Source organism: Crocodylus porosus, unplaced genomic scaffold, assembly GCF_001723895.1.
Source record: "Crocodylus porosus isolate Cpor-Errol unplaced genomic scaffold, CroPor_comp1, whole genome shotgun sequence".
In the NCBI taxonomy this organism is placed as follows: domain Eukaryota; kingdom Metazoa; phylum Chordata; order Crocodylia; family Crocodylidae; genus Crocodylus; species Crocodylus porosus.
The window spans coordinates 100,282,146-100,298,241 of NW_017728931.1; the positions used below are offsets into that span (position 1 = coordinate 100,282,146).

Sequence of the window (16,096 nt, forward strand, 5' to 3'; positions counted from 1 at the left end):
GCAACCCCTTGGAGACAGAAGATAGATTTGGAGAGCCAGCAGAGGTAATATCAATTCAGTTTCATATATCTACATAAACTACACACTGCGCTTTCCATGTGAACAATTCTATGTGACCCTGTAAGTCAAAATTTAACTTGTAAATCAATATTCCCACACTTCTTAGGACAAAGCCCGAGCTTTGAAACAGTAAGAGAGAAATGAAAAAGCTTAAAATAAATTAATTAAATGTTTCTATGGAAAGAACCCTCCTTCCCCTTCCAAACTCTGCCAAACAAGTCTTTCAAACTAAAAGGAAGCATTCATAGGTCAACTCAGATGGAGAGGGTTTTGTTATTTGGAGGCAAAGGATCTTTTATGTAACTTAACATGGGTTAGTCATTAGTGTTCATGATAATGATAAAGGCCTTCAGAAATAATCTGAGCTGGTTACAGGAAGACAATTCACTAATTTTAAATGATTAACTCTAGTTTAATCCTGTGTAAAACAATAAAGGTTTTCCATTCATATATAGCACTAAGAGTACTGCAAACAATTTCATAGTGTTATTACAATCTATATTTGTATGGTTTATGAATGATACAATGTAAAAAAAAATTTAAAAAAATCCACAACTACAACAAGCTTACCTGGCAGTCAGAACAAATTATCGTGCACAATCAAGACTTGTGGACCTAATATGCTCTTGTGCTATGTTTTACAGTTCATGTAACTTGCTTCCCATATTTGGGATTGTCACGGGGCGGGGTCCCAGGAGCGGCTGTGACCTCTCCTAGCGCCCCCTACCATGCCAAGTTGGCGATCAAGCACCCTTGTTCTCGCTCGCCACATCTTTGATGATAAGAGTTACTAAGGGAGGCTGCCTTTTGTCCTCCTTGGCGTGATACCCCTGGCGTACTCCCACCAGTACTCCGTCTACAGATGATTCTGGGCACTCCTGCCCCAGGGCTATGTGTGGCTCCTACCACCCCTTATACCATGCCCCAAGCCTCTCAGATGTACCGGACGTTGTTGAGTCAATTATTATTGCCCACGTCCTTGCGGATGCCCTCTGGGCTTGTCTTCTACTTGTGGCCCCACCAGGGCCCTTCTCCGCATCCTCGCCCTCTCTGGGGCTTCTCTCAGTGCCCTCACCCTCTCTGGGGCTTAATGCAAGCACCCTCTGGGCTTCTTGCCAGTGCCCACACTGGTGCTCCTCCCAATGGGGCTCAGGTGGCCGTAGCTGGGCCTGGCCTCCCAAATCCCCTCCCTGTGACTCCTATTCCTGTATGGCTCAGGCGACCTCGGCCTTACCTGGCCCTCAATCAACTGGGCCCCCTCTCAGGGCTGGGGTCAGTGCACCCCTGACTGTTGTGCCCCCTCTGGCACCAGGAACTCCCCCACGCTACTGGGGAGCTCCTATGAGGCCTCCTCCAACCCCTATTAGCCTCACCCGGTTCTCTGGTGTAATAACAAACAAAACCATAAGCCAATCGGCCCCAACTCAAAACCAAGCCTCCTGGCTAAAACGCAAACTCTAGCCCTCTGGCTAAACATCACTCAACTCCCTATCAGGGGTATCTCCTCCCATTCTCCGTGAACTGAAGCTGGCCATCTAGCTTGTTTAGGCTGCAATGCTCCAGCAGAGCTCCTTCACCCTTTGATGTTAGCAGGGAACTGCCTGCTTGGCCTCAGCCTAGGCTGTTTATATAGGACAGGCTCTGCCCCCTTCCGGTCAGCTGACTGACTGCAGTTGCCCTGGCAACCGGCACCTGTGCCTTTCCTAGGAGCAGGCACCTCAGTGCCCTGCGACACACCTTCCCCCTTAAGTTTATAGCTCACTAGGAGCACAGAGCGGAAGTGCCCTGCGACAGGGACACTAAAGCCCCAATTGGTTGACCTTTAGAAATGGTATAGAGCTTCACTGACTTTCTCCACATTTTGTAGGAGAGGTGCTTTTGAAGCAATATTTTTTATGACAAGCTTAATACATTTTAAAGACCAGAGAAGTTGATAATGTATGTTTTTAGCTGATTATACAAATGTGTGAAATTGATGTATTTCACAGTGCTTTTGGGTGAGCCATACCCCAGTCACAGTGTGGAAAATCTTTTTAGCTAGGGACAGAAGTTACACATAAACCGGTTTAAATAATCAGAAACTGGATTAAACCTGTACCAGAACAAAAGCTCAGTGCATATAAACCAGTTTAAAAATGGCTGAAACTGGTTTAAGATATACCCGGTTGAATGTAGTATCAGACTTAAGTGATTTGGGTCAAACAGGTTTATGAAGCTTCTGTCTCAGACCCCTTCCTGGTTCAAGTTAATCACAGTCCCCTAGCATCCCAGCATGTTCTCTGGAGCCCTGGGCTGGGCTGTGATGAGCTGTGCTGTAGTGTCTGCAGCAGCAGAGAAGGGTTAGGGGTCAGGGAAAGAGGCAGGAACTGCCCACCCAGGCAAATCCTGGCTGAGGTCTGGGGCTGGGGAGGGGAGAGGAGTTAAACCTCACTTTTCCTGGTCAAACCCCACTTCCTCCGAGTACTGAGCTGCCCTGGTAAACTTACTGAAAGCTACTGCTGGCTGCGACTGTGGACTACAAATCTGAGAGTCAACTGTAAGCAGGAAGAGGAAGTGATGAGCAACCCTGCAGAGTCCTGCTTCTGTGATGCTGGACTGCAAATCCCAGAGAGACCTTGGGGGCAGCAGGAAGAGAGCTGTGCTCTAGCACCTCCAGCTTCTGGCCTTAGCCACTACAGACATGTGGCTGCATTTCCTAAATCAAAGGTAAACACATGTCCAGTTGTTTCTCAACTTAATCTTTGCAGCTTCGACTAACCTGCAAAGACTGAATCAATTCAGCCTTGGGCTCGCTGACAGTCTATACTTAGCCTCTGAAACAAACAGATATTTATCTTTTTGTTTTACTTTAATGGTTTCAAAAGGCTAACTCTGATTGAACAGATGTCTTGTAATAGATCACTAGCAACATGTAGGGGGTGCACATGAACCCCCTAAGATTGTTGGTGCACTCCCTGAAAGAAGTGCAACCGATGGCACCTGTGGGTGGTCGCTGCTTGTCACCCTCACCCCGCACCGTTGACACCGCCAGCGGCATCTGGGGGCCGTTGCCAATTGCTGCTGCTTGCAGGTCGTCGCCGACTACTGGTCGGCACTCACCATACCCTTTCTCCACCCTGCCGCCAACATCACTGGGAGCTCCCACTATGCCCCCCATCACCGGGAGCCCCCACTATGCCCCCCAGCCTCAGGGGCACACATTGTTCATGTAATAGATTAAAATCAGCATTGTTTCCACAATTACCAAAAGCATAAAGGGAAAAATGATCAAAGATTAGTATTTAAATTTTATTTCCTATTTGATGCTATGGTACAATTGTAGTACTGAAATTTGTTATAGCATATTCTTTTCCATGGCAACAGACTGATGCCACAAATGTGTTTATGACTTCACTCCAGAATTAGGCGGAAATTAGACTGGAGAGAGAAATCCTTCTTTGAATAGAAGCTATTTTGAAAAAAAAAAAAAAGGAGTTACAGAAGGTGACTAGGCAAAAGGACGCACATTTTACTTTAACAGTTTTTCCTCATTTGCTTCCGATGATGTTTCTTTATCAATAGTCTTCAATAGTGTCTTCTAATATAGTATTGTATTCCTGTTCTTGACTAACTTCAGCAGTCTATTCAGTGGTTCCTGGCAGTCATTAGATTGAAAATATAATTAGTCTGTGACTCACTTCTTAAATAGTAACCTGGCCACAAGTTCAGGCCACAGAAATGGAAACCAGCCACAAAAAAATTACACAAGAGTGTGGTTTCCATAGGACCTTAAATCAAACGTGTGGCTTGTGCCCTGGTGTAGTCCTCAGAGACAGTTGATGATTGGCAAATTGTCAGCTGGATTCAGACTGCACCAGAGCCCCACTCAGCCACAAGACTGCTCTGGAGCCAGCTGATTATAGCCACCTCTGCAGAACCACACTGCAGCCAGTTTGAGTCCCAGTATGGTCCTAAAAGCCAGCTGACAATAAGCTGATTCCAGCTTTCAACCTGCTGGTGCAGAAGGAGCACCAGGATGTGATTGGAATCCAATCCCCAATTCTAAAAATCACACCTCCTGCCATGCATGTCTGGCATGGCAGGAAGAGCATTAGTAGGACTGAGGATCAGATTTCATTGCACCTTTAAATGAATACCAGTTAGCAGGTGGTCATTCAAAAGACAGGTGCTGCTCTAAAATATCCTTGGAAGAAATGCAACAAAAATCCACATGCCTGTTTTGGTCACACCAAAATAATGTCACTGCAGAACTGGACTTTGTTTGTTACTTTATATCAAGAGAATTTTTTTGACTTCCTGCTGGACATGGAATGTACATCCTATTAAAAGTTTTAGAAGGGAACTTCATTCTGCATATTGTCCATGGTGACATATTATTGTTCTTTGTTTTAATGTAGAGCTAGAGGTTTACAAAACCAAAACAGAAATAGCCTTTTACAAAACTTACATAAGAGAAGTCTAGGCTAATTTAAATGATATCCTGACACGCTGTGAATCTAGAACCACCATGTCAGAGGGCATAAGAATCAGCACATCAATCTGAACAGAAATCAGAGATGACCATGTAAAATGTAAAAAGAAAACATACAACCTAGAATGTTAAATATAAATTGCAATAAATTATATTAATTATACTGATAGGAAAAAAAAATTAAAAGAAATTTGGGCTGATACCTCTGCTTTCAAACATAGCTCATATATTCTGTTACAGGTTTGCCACAAGACTAAGGTTAAAATATTTCAGGTTCTTTTTTGCTTACCTCCAAAGTATAAAGTTCAGAAATTCCAAGTCTTTCAAAAAGCAGTGGATAATAAACAAAAATGAGAGTGTGCTGCACTGCTATGGAATAATGGAACTGAATTGAAACTGCCAGAGTTCTCTTTATAAAATGTCCTTCCTTTTGAGTTCTTCTTATTAATTTCCCTTTCCAATGTACCAAGATTGTTTCAACAGATTTTCACAGGCTTGTATTGATATTTTCTCCTTAGAGATTTGTTACAGAGGAGTTTCAAAAGCTTTTAACCAAACAAGTTGAGGAGAGATGAGGTAGTAAAAAAGTTACTTCTGTACAGCACTTTAAGAGCAGACAACAGATAAAACATGTAGAAAAAATATGAGAATGCAGACAGTAAAAGCTAATATTGGAAATGTTAGGAAGAGTATATTTGCAGCTCTTAATAAATTTAACACTATACATCACATTTCAGACATCTGTTGGAGTTATTAATCCAAACTATAAACACACTGGTAAGCTCATATATTCATGGTTAAAGCAATATATATAAAGTTATACATATACCTGGTCTTTTGTTAGATAGGTTTGTTTCCTGCCTTTTGTATACGGATATACTAGTGGTTGCCCATTGTGGTTGATGATGACAAACTACAGCTGCTTTTCCACATTAAAATTCTGGTTATGAGTTCTCATGTGGCTACAGAATACCATTTTCACACGGAATGCAGAACAACAAACGTCAGACTGATGTAGTAGCTCTTCTTTCCCAGGTTTCCTCCGAGCTCTCTTTTCTTTAGCTACCTAGCCACAACTTGCTTCAAATGTAACGGTAACCATTAATTTAAGTGCAACCACAATCAGTATTTACTTCAAATGAATGAGATTTTAGATCATAAATCAGCTTTTGTGACTTGTGTGCCACATAAAACATACTCCTATGATTTAATGGCACTAGTGCTCAGCTTTTTGGCCCCATATGTAGAAGAGTGGTGTGAGGCCTTTCTCTAGGAAAGATCAGGCCCCGAGACTGGCATCACCCCATCCCTGCACCATGTGCTGAGATTGGGTCCTGCAAAGGGGGGGTGGGGGGAGGCGGGGAGAAGGCTCAGCAATGCCCCTTCTCATTCCCAGTACCCTGGGATTGGGTCCTGGGGGCCTGGCACTGCCCCCTCCACTCTGGTATTGGGTCTCAGGGACCCAACACTGTTCCCCCTCTCGCCCCTTTCACATCAGGATTGGGCCACGGGGAAGTGGCACAGGGCCTTGCTTCGGGTGGGATCAAGCCCTTGGATCCAGCCCTGTCTCCCCTCCCTCCCTGAGTGCCAGCATTAGGTCTCAGCATGTGGCAATCCCTGCATGCCAGGATTGGGCCCTGGGGACCAGTGTCACTCCCACCAAGCCCTGCATGCTGGGATTGGGCAGTGAACCCAGCACACAGGACCTAGGAATCCTCATGGGTCAGGAGATTTTGCAGCAGGACAGCTGTACTACTGCTCCCCTGCCACCAAATTTCTGGACCCCTGGGGAGCCCTGCAAGCCAGATGACATGGGGCTGCAGGCTGGATCTGACCCATGGCCAGAGGCTGGGCACCCCAGTTAATGGGACTGCTATTTGTTTTAGGTTAGATTTTATGCAACCTCTTAAGATGGCCAACATGAGAAAAATTTATGACCTTTCATTTCACTACTGAGCACTTTCTAGTATGATCTGGTATTATGCTTTTGGACTAGGTGTTTTACTCAACTACAAGGGTGTTACTAATGCATCTGTGCTACCATAATGCCTCTTTTTAGAGTCTTGGTGAGTGGTTCCTTATGCCACCAGTGATTTTTCATGAATTTCCTATGGCAATTTAGGTAGAAAGAAGAGGTTTCTAATGTGGAGGTTAATTACTCCAGCTCTTTAAAGACATAAACTATCACATTATAGATTTTAAGTTTAGCTTCATACTTACCATATTTACTTGACTATAAGACAAGGTCTCTTCTCCTCCCCCCCCCAAAAAAATCAACATGACGACAAAAGCCTGTCATCTTACATTTCCATTCAAGGAAACCTCACCATCATTAAACTGTTTCCAAAAGCAGCATGTGCTCAGCAATGAAAACCAACTATAAGATTGATAAAATGCAGCTAGTATTGAGCATGACTATTAAACATATGGCCCATATTGGGCAAACATACTGATAGGAATTTTTTTTTTCTAATTTTTTTTTTGGTAACATTTTCTTAGAAAACAGGCAATATCAAACAGATTTAAAAAGGACCCCACATGAGTCCTCACAAAGGGAATACAAATAAAATTTCAAGAAATTACATAATACTCACATGATAAACATCTCATTCACTTTGCTTAAAACTCCAGTGTTATTCAGTGAACATCTTACCCTTGCTTCTTATATAACTACAGGTTCACACATTGATACTTAACAGAAAGGTACTGACAAAGCCCTCGCCCACTCTTTCTGACAACAAAAGCTGTCCCTTAGTCTATCCTATACCTATACAGGGCTGAAACAACCCCCTGAAGTCCAGCCCTTGCCAGAATGCTGTACCCCTCCTTCCATCCCATGCTTTTCTCTGCCTCTATAGAAGTGCAGCTCGTGCATTGCTAACTGCAAACATTCTGATGTTGAAAAGCACGAGCCCTTTAGTGCCAACAGGGAATGCACTTACCATAGCGCTACTTTGGTGCATGTGATAAGGACCCTCACACCCCATGAGCCCTCCGTCCCCTCTGTTACCCCATAGAGAACATCTTCGATAGTGATTCCCGTTCCCCTTCCTGTCTCCTTCAAATAGGTGGCTACCTTCTTTCACACCTTTTGTGTATAAAAACAGTCCCACAAGGGATGTGCCACCAACTTGGGCTCAGCACAGATTTCTCTTGGGCACTTGGGGGACTGCGAGAGTCTCCATCAATTCAGCACCTGTTGCACTGGCAGTGCATTTTGCACGGCCCTCCACACCAGCTCCTCGTACTCCCCTTTCCGTTCCTTCCCCACCAGCCCTTTCTACACTCTGCTGACTTTCTCTGTTCTCAAATACCCAACATCTGACATCCTCTGCTTCCCCCCTCATGAACTTAAGGACTCTTCTGGCAGGGGGCTGGACTTGATCTCCCGAGGTCCCTTCCAGCCCTGATGTCTATGAAATCTATATGAAATCTATGAAATCCACCAGCCCTTTGATCCCTGACCCCGCTAAGCCTTCCCCTGTAACAAAGGATCCAAGGCGCGCATAAGGGAGCGACATCCGCCACGCCCACACCCCCTGCCACCCGCTCCAGAACAGTCCCAGCCTTTGTAGCAGTCTTCCCCCCAAGAAAACGCAAACGTTTTTTGTTTGTTTGTTTATTGCACTGCTACCGGAAGCACTGTTATACCAGGCCGATGCATGGAGGGGATGGAGCAAGCTCCAGTTCCACCTCCCAACACCAAAAATCTACTCAATATAGACCTCCTATGGAGGACATATTAGGGACAGCCACCTGCCTGAGGAGCCTGCCTATGTGGTCACGGTGCTTCCCCTGCCAGAAAACACAAAAGTTTTTTGTTTGTTTGTTTTTGTTTATTGCACCACTCCTGGAAGCACTGAGTAATACCAGGCCGATGCATGGAGTGGATGACGCAAGCTCCAGTTCCACTTCCCAACACCAAAATTCTGCCCAATATAGACCTCCTATGGAGGACATATTAGGGACAACCACCTGGGCAAACCTGGGGAGCCCGCCTACGTGGTCACAGAGTTTCCCCAGGTGGAAGCTAGGTGATCAGGCTAGCGTCCCTTGTGATAAACAAAGTTTTTTGTTTTGTTTTTTTCTGTTTTTTTGCACCAGTCTTGGAAGCACTGTAATACCAGGTCAATGCATGGAGTGGATGGAGCAAGCTCCAGTTCCACCACCACCCAACACCAAAAAGAATCTGCTCAATATAGATCTCCAATGGAGGACATATCAGAGACAATCACCTGCCCTGGGGAGCCCGCCTACGTGGTGCTTCCCCTGCCCTGCCAGGTAAGTTTTTTTTTTTTTTTTGCACCGGTCCTGGAAGCACTGCAATACCAGGTCAATGCATGGAGTGGACGGAGCACACTCCAGTTTCACTACCCAACACCAAAAAGAATCTGCTCAATATAAACCTCCTGTGGAGGACATATCAGCGGGCCAAAAGCCCCACATGAGCGGAATGCAGGGAGAGACTGCAGGGCCTGCCCGGCGTGAGCCCGCCAACGTGGTCACGCTGCTTCCCCTGCCAGCACAAAGATAGATTAGTATACTCCATCTGAATAAAATATATAGTAGTGTCAATTGCAGTCAGTCCTCCTCAGTGCTAATTTTTTTTTAAAGTAACGGTAAGCTACTAGATTGACTACATTTCAACTTCTTCTTCACTCCCACAGCTGAGCTGCACTTTTCCAATGAGTCCTGTTTTTTAACCAGCCTTAAATCACCAAACATCACCAAATAGGGCTCCAAAAAGTTCACCCAGAATCCCTCTGTTGTACTCTCTCTCAACCTGTCGCAGATGATTAGTGTGACACCACCCTCCATGAGATGAAGCTGGACCAGGTCACCCTTCGCCTCATCAGCATATAAATTTGTGGAGAATCCCAGGACTCGTGACAAGAATACTTGGTTCCAATCTTGGGGGGGTGTTAATCAGCACATGGTTCATTTGTGGGGGAAGGGCGGGGAAGATCTGGAATATACACATACTGAGCAATGCTGAATTGGGGTCACTATAGCTTGAAACAGTCGTCTCTGATACGGCACAGCCCAATGAACCATATGGTAAATTGTAAGCCTTTTGGCTTTGGGCTAATTAATGCCATTAATTTGTACTATACACAAGTAGGCACAGAAGTGCTGCTAAAAAGTGTGTTTATGGAGTACGTGTGCTAAAACTTGCAACAGTTTCAAAAAGAGACAAAGTGCACCAATTCTGGATTAAGTCAGTTTATGGGTACCTGTAGTAAATTTCACATATGCAAGTTACTACAGTTATGTTTGTTTCTAGGTCAGTGTTTTCAAATTTGCTTCTCACTTCCATGTATTCAGGGGGAGCAGGGTCTGACAGTAAGGAAAGGAGAGAAAGGGCTGCAGGGAAAAAAGCTGGGGATCAAGGGGTAAATGGGCTATCTGACCCACCCAGAATTGTTTTCCCTGCTGTAGCAGTCGGAAAGGTACAAATTCAAAGCAAATCTCCAATAATTAGACTCTATACCTGAAAAATTATAAACAGATTTATAAATTTCCCAAACATAGAATCCAATTACTGTGAAGTAGTCTTATAATCAGGGTTATCTAATATTCAGGTAATTATGGTAATACACCTTTCTTCACCCAGGACTCATTCAGCAGTTTTGAAAAACTCTACTGGTTTTGGATAGTCTGTGGTTTATTCCATAGTCCAACATAGTGTTTCCTTGGTAATCATTTTAACTGCTGCAAAAAATACTAATGCTAGCTGTTATGGGGAACAAAAAAGTTTGCCAGAAACAGACGATAAATATGATGATGATGATGATGATAATAAATAATAGCAGTAGCAGCTTAAGGGTGTTTCTAACAAAGTGAAAATGTTGGGAGGGTAGGGGGAGGCAGGGAGAAAAAGTAACTGGCTGCTCATGTGCTGAAGAGATACTCGCAAGCTGCTGCTAAGGGAGGAATTTTCTACAGCCAGCCAGCAACTGGGTTAAAGTCACCAAAGGTTATTGCTCTCCACTACTGCAGCTGCCAGTATTTTCACTACTGGCAAGAAAAATCCTTTTTCCTTCTTCATTTCTGAAAACAAAGTGCATTTGGTCTTATCTGATTGTGCTTGGTACACAAGTAAGTATGGTAATTAGGGATTACTTAGTCTTCCATAATTAAGCACTTGAAGTATTTAATGTGCATATATAAACAGATGCTCTCCTCTTGCAGCTTAAATTGTGTAGGCCCAGAGTCAAGATATTTAGTTAGTTGTGTCATCCGGCCTTTGGGGCTATCTATGGATCCAAAAATTAGGCAACAGGGGAAATGTGGCCAACGTTAACTGCTGCTCTCCTCCTGCCAAATTTCTAGAGCCCCGTGAGGAGCCCTGGGGACTGGATAGCTAGGTCCTGAGCACTAGACTGAGCACATAGGGCCAAACTGGGCAGCACAGGGCCAAATCCCACCATGTGGGGCCCAATCTGGCCTGCCAATCAGTCCCATACCACTCATCTGGTTTCCTGGGCCAAAAGATTGAGGACCACTGGGAAAGAGAAGACTACAGCCCATCTATGCTCAGGAATTCTTTGCAAGCTTAGACACAGAATTCAGGGACAGTTACAATTCCCTTTACGAATAAACTTTTTGCACACCAAATCGAGATACATTTCCCAATCATCTATTCCCTCTCAGCAGAGGGAGAAGCACGAGACAGGTCTATAATCCAACATTTTATTGATTACACTCCAAAGCATAAGACTAAACACTTGTCTCTATACCTATCTTGCTACCTGCAACAGCACAATGCAGATTCCTACCTATACCAGTATAAATCAATAACCAAGAAGCCTGCATTTAATCAAATCCCCATTTGCACAATATTTATGTGGTTTATCTAAATAAATATTCTGATTGATGTTATTCTAATTTCTTGGCTTCACTGAAACTTTGGGAACTATCCTGAACTAGTTTTTTTTGTAGCCTTGGAAGATGCCAATTAGTTGGGGTCTGTGTTCTTGTGAAAAGCACAGTTCTGGTACAGAGGACTTTTTGCGTCATTCCCCAACTAAGAATGTTATTTACCATGTTCTGTTTCTTTGGCTCCCTCTACGTGTGCAGTTAAAGGCATGATTGGATCTAATGGGCGATTCCAGACAATTGTGCGTCCTGCCATGCCACATGTGCAAAGCCGGAGATGCAATTGTGGGATCGCACATTATTGCCAATGCAGGGGGAGCCTGATCTTTCCCTACATCAGCAAGATGCAGGCTCTCACAGCTTGGAGCCCCCTTTGCTGAGGGGGCTCCGAGCCACATGGGCCATGCACAGTTGGGACAGAGTTTCATACCTAATGAGACTCTGGGTCCTAGCTGCACACATGGGCTTGGGGCTTTTTCATACCACCGAGTTTTGGGAATAACGGCTGCCACAACACCTTGGCCTGGGGATTTCACACTGATCATACAGCTGGGAGTTCTGTCAACTTGGCTGATTTGATTTGAATATACTCACCACAACCTACTGTATGGTACTAGGCATCTGCACTGATTTTGCCAAAAGCACCCATTCTAAGGGCCAGGTATGCATCAGTATCAGGATATATAAAGAAAGTACGAAATACAAACAAGAGTTAAACAAGACCGTTTCCTGGCATTAGGCTCAACATAGCATGGACATAATGCAGCACATTGCATCTGGCATATCACACTATTTTTGTGATTTCTCAAAGTTTAATTTCTATTTTGTTGATTTGGTCCTTGTTTCTAAATTACTAATAGTGACAGTCATCATAGACCATAAAAACAAAAAACCCGTCAGTAAACACTTTATGCTGTTTAAGGAGAATTGTTAGCAAAGCATTACATATCTCTAGTAAGAAAGGAGTAGGCAAGAATCTTAAGTCACTTGACATTTCCCTTCAGTTACAAGAGTTGAGCAACTATAATAACATATTGTAATAAGACATCCCCCTAATTTCTCTATGATTTAAGACAGAGGGAACTAAAAATGGCAAGTTAAGCTAGTACCAACTGCCAGGGGGCACTGCTTTATCACAGCCAAACATAAATCAATAAAATTAGCTACAGTAAAACAGCTGGAATTCAAGTGGCAGGCTCAGCCAACTTCCTCTGGAAAGTCTTCTCCCAACAAAGAACCAGCAACATAAGGTTACTAGTGGCGTTTTCCTTAGTTTCACATGCCTCTCATGAGGACAACATCCTCACAAATAGATGGAATACAAGAGCCTAACATAACTAGCACAATTTTTCTCTCAGAGCTACAGTGCTTCAGAAACAAGCTTTTATAAAGCCATGTTCAGGTTAATCTCACAAGCAAAAGTTCGGGATATAAAAAGCAGCATATGCTTTTAGAAAGCTGCATTACTAACTGCTGCTTGTGACACATAAGAATCTACACACTATCTCAGACAGTCTCAGAAAACTGACTGCAAATCAGTCAGTCAAAATTTTAAGGCATAATTTTATATCTAAAATAGGAGCAAATGACAAATTGTTTTATCCAATAAACCTCTTTTAAAAATATACTTCTTGACTGTATATTCATGTAGTTCCTTGAGAGAAAGGCTTATATCAAGAATTAAAATGGTTTGAATAACGGTTCCCCCACCCCCTCCTAAAAACGTACCTGCTTTTAAAATGTCATAATATGCATGACACTCAAGTCAGCATATACTCCTGTCCAAAGTTTTGGTAGGTCTGTCTTTATATGTGGAATCTAAGGAGGTAAAACAACAATTTATATCCACATAGCTTTTCACTGGCAACTAAAGGAAAGTACTGCCACGGCTCCTGAAGAGGCACAGAATCTAATTAATATCTGACTTTGACAGCATTTTGCCTATGTCACACCAACCAAAGCAAAGAGAAACCTTTCCAATTTGGTAAACAAACCAACAAATCAACCCAGGTTACTATCTGTTTAAATTCTTGACATTGGACACAATTTATGGTAGTTCCGCCCTAGATACACTACTGACAGTTACCTTGATTGTTTAGCTTCACTAGGAATAGTTAGTTGGGGTGTACCGATAAAGATTTTTTGGACTGGTACCAATGGCTGATTACTGACCAGCCATATTGGCCAATACTGATCCTATTGCTGACATGCAGACTGTCAGCAAGGAAAGCAGCATCCAGCTGGTAAGCCTGTTGGAGGGGAAGGGCATGGGATAAGGAAGGGGGGCAAGAAAGTGGGCTAGGAGGGGCAGATCAAGGCCCCCATGGTGAGGGAGGGCATGGGGCTGGGGCAGGTGCTGACCAGCTGGGGTGGAAAGGGGTGTGAGAGGGAGCTGCAGCTCATCCTTGGCGCATAGGGGGGAAAGGGTGTGGCTCCTGCCACTGTGTGCACCCCTGGGGGAGGCATAGGGGGGCGTCTGCCCCCCCCAGATCTCCGTGCGGGGTGAAGGCGGGCTGCCCCCTCCCTGCATGCTTGGGGCCAGGGCTGCTCAGCCTCTTCCCACTTGGGCCAGGTTGGGTGGGACAGGTGGCAGTGGCAAACAGGCTAATATAAAACTAAAAAAGTACCCCATGTTAATTTTATATCCCAATTGTCACAAGTATTTGAACTATTTGATTAGGAAAAAATTAAATATAGCACACTTAATGTGGTTTAAATTTTATATTCAAACAAATTCAAAAGCTTTATGTGGAAAGAAATCATTTTTATTGGAATAGTTGTAAAAATGTAAAGACAATACACAATAGCATGTAGTTCCCTTATATTGTTTGTTTAAATTTAAAAAAAAATAAACAAGGGCACTAAAAACTGTAGACACACTAATTTTAGCACACCCAAAGAACTGTGCACGATACGCCATGATTGTCCATTCATCTACTTCAACAGAGTTTAACTCTCTTCCACTGAGGTGGCACCTCCAGTTTCACTGTCACTATCTGTACAATCACTTGCACTACTTACTAGTTCCATTTCAAAATCAGATTGAGGAAAATCTAATTCAGAACTACTTGAATCACATTCTCTTTCACTAAAGGATGGTTTTACCACTGAGTCTATGGACAAGGGCAACTTATCATCGCACTGCATCTTCTTCACTAATTGTGCTTCTGACTGATATTCCAGAAGCAACAGATTTTGAGAAATAGAAACAAGCTTAGCAGTGTATTCATTTGTTAATATTCCTCTTTTTTGTCTTAATTGAGCTGAAAGCCTTCCAGTTCCGTTCACAAGAAGCTGCTTTTGGTAGAATGCTTAGGATCCTTAGAGCAATCCTGGACAACAGTTGGGTGTTACAGTATCCCTTCCACCATGTGAGAGGACATATTCTCTACTGCCTGCCAACTGATGTCTTTGCTCCAACGTTTTTCTTTCGTGCAGTACTCAGCATTGTCTGTCATTGTGGCTATTTCAATGATGCTGGGGACATTCTTAGCTACTTCCATAATTCTATCGAGAGCAGTAGATAATTCATCTTCTGATAAATGTTGTCCTCTCTGTTGAGGATCCAAAAGGTTTACTGCCAGATGAAATGGAGGAGAGCAAAACTCAGATCTCTTAGTAAACATTTGTTTTACTTCTCCTTCTTTTTGGATAGAAGTGAAGAAGGCAAAAACTCAATTAGATTTTATTCAGTTGTACGAATATCTCTGGAATATCTGAAAGGCTTGCTGCATCTCCTTCAAGTTTCTTGATAGCCACTGAAAATGCTAGTAGCAATTTGAATGCGGCTTGTACTCGAACCCAGAACACATCATTGTCAAGAATTTTCTTCCGAATGTTTATGCGACTCATCTGGGATACTGTGTCATCTATTGAAGCATGCTGCAAACAGCTCTTTGTGCACAGCAAACTACATAAACACTTTGTAGCTGAGACCCATCTAGTATTTCCTGGCAATAAAAATGCACTTTCCTTCCCCTTCTACTCTTTCTGTAATTTCTTCAAAGTCTGATTAGCAACATGATGATTGTGGAATACCTTCACAATCGCTTTGCCAATATTGTCTTCATTGTATTCACACTTTCTATGTCCTTTGCCAGAAGATTCATCCCATGAGCAAGACAGCCAAATACTATTAAATGAGGATACTTTGCCTTTAATATTTGCCAACAGCTTTTCCATTACTCACATTATCAGTTACAAAGGAGGGACCTGCACTTCTCTTCACTCAGTAATTTGGCTATGTATTCACTTGCATGACAAGAAGATTTGGTAGCAATTGCTTGCTACTTCACTTGAGCTACACCAAGTTCCTGCAACAAAAGGGGGAAAAGATTTTTATTTTAGCCTATTCAAGTCTGGTCTCATCCAACAGGAGAAGGACAAGTGGCAGGGAGCTTGCTTCCCCCCTCCCTGCCAGAAAGAACACTCTGCTGCTCAACTTGCTACTCAGTTGCCGTGGGACTGCAGAGTCAAAGAGAAATACAGTCTGGCCTCAGTCATTGGCCAGAGGACTAAGCTCGTTCTGTTGGGTTGAAATAGTTAACTATTTATCTATTATGTAATTTAAAAAAATATGTATCGTTAAGCCTAAGATACTTTGGGTGCTTAGTGCAAGCAGAAAAGCAGGATACAAATATTTTAAATAAATAAATAAATACTAGCCCAGAGTTCCATTAATGTTTA

General features: G+C 43.3%; 1 protein-coding gene and 1 long non-coding RNA gene across 3 annotated transcripts in view; both read right to left on the reverse strand.

Moving 5' to 3' along the window:
* CTTNBP2 (cortactin binding protein 2) overlaps nucleotides 1–16,096 on the reverse strand; it is a 151,968-nt gene that overhangs the window by 97,531 nt on the left and 38,341 nt on the right. The window lies entirely within an intron of this gene.
* On the reverse strand, nucleotides 2,487–15,433 carry LOC109315628. The gene is made up of 3 exons (XR_002102564.1): nucleotides 15,259–15,433; nucleotides 6,231–6,237; nucleotides 2,487–2,496 (listed from the first exon to the last, which is right to left on the reverse strand). It is a non-coding gene; the product is annotated as an uncharacterized LOC109315628 (long non-coding RNA).